Below are 1,375 nucleotides of genomic sequence, written 5' to 3'. Positions count from 1 at the left end.
TCAGTACCGATTCAAGGTCTACCTGAAGGATAAAACCCACCAAGGAAGAATTAAAGCTAAATGTAGTTTGTGAAAGAAAATAAGAGTACGCGCATTCCCCAGAACTTAATCAAATTGAACTGTGTTAAAAGGAGAACCAGCTATAACCCATGGGTGTAACTGCATGTTTGATGCCACTCCCGAACAAAGGTCACCGGCTCCGCGTCAACTTCTCATTTGCGGAGTTCTGCAAAGTCAAAATTGGTCCATATCTAAACAAAATTCACATATTTTGGTAAACATAGAAAACCCCTTTTTAAAAATTCCAAGTTGTGCTATTTAAAAACAACAACAAAAAAACTATCTAGATCTAGCCTAAAAGAAGTATTCCAAAGAGAAAACTATTATTCCTCTTTTTTTTTAAAGAAATGAATTTGTAAAGTTTTAAGTTAGCAGGCTTGGAAGGGGGAGTGAAAACTCAGCAGGTTTTGGAAGTGTATTAATCAGGACCTTTATCTTATAGGTGAAAGTATTTTGATCGAGGTCCCGTTCAACATACGACTCAGTGCTACAAACAGCACAGTGGTTGGACCGGCGTCTGTGGTGTAGCGGTTAGGCATTTCGCTGTAGCATGCAGTAGACCCGAGTTGGATTCCCGAGTAGGAATACAATAATTTTTAACGAGCACCTCGGTCTTTCTTCTGGGATATTATATCCCTGTCAGCCCAGATTGGTCCTGACAGGCAGGGTTAGAGCCCTCTTCCTAAATTATCTAAATTGTGTCAATGGGGGTGTAAAAAAAGGCTACATAAAAATAGTAGTTTAGTGTGATGACATTAAAAATGTGGAAGGGTAGTTATTGGCATATTCTTTTTCTACTAAAACAAAACTTGAATCTGCACATGTCATCTTGAGTGAGAGAAACAAAACGATGGACAGGCCAACAGGCTTGTCTGTGACTGGTTTCTTTTGACTTTTGGCGAAAGAACAATATTATACCACGTTTCCTTTTTGGCCGTGAAGACTTTAGATGAATACAACAGGTTTCATCCTGGACTACAGAGATTTAAGCACAAATTTGCTTTCTCCGCCACTATTGATGGCCTGATTTATAAGGTTTTTGAAAGAGAATTCGTCAATGGAATGACATCTCGTGAAATTGAAGTAGAATTTCACTTTATTTTTTTATTGTCCAAATTTTACCCATCAGAGGAAATTAATAATAATAAATGACGGTCATTTCTATAGCGCCCACTCCCTTGTAAACACAGCTCTAGGCGCTTTACATAAATGCATGTACGAACAATATTCACGCACGCGACACACACACAGACACACACACACACACATGCACACACACACACACACATGCACACACACACACACACACACACAC

This window comes from Aplysia californica, unplaced genomic scaffold, assembly GCF_000002075.1.
Source record: "Aplysia californica isolate F4 #8 unplaced genomic scaffold, AplCal3.0 scaffold00102, whole genome shotgun sequence".
Classification (NCBI taxonomy): Eukaryota; Metazoa; Mollusca; class Gastropoda; order Aplysiida; family Aplysiidae; genus Aplysia; species Aplysia californica.
This window is presented reverse-complemented; position numbering follows the sequence as displayed.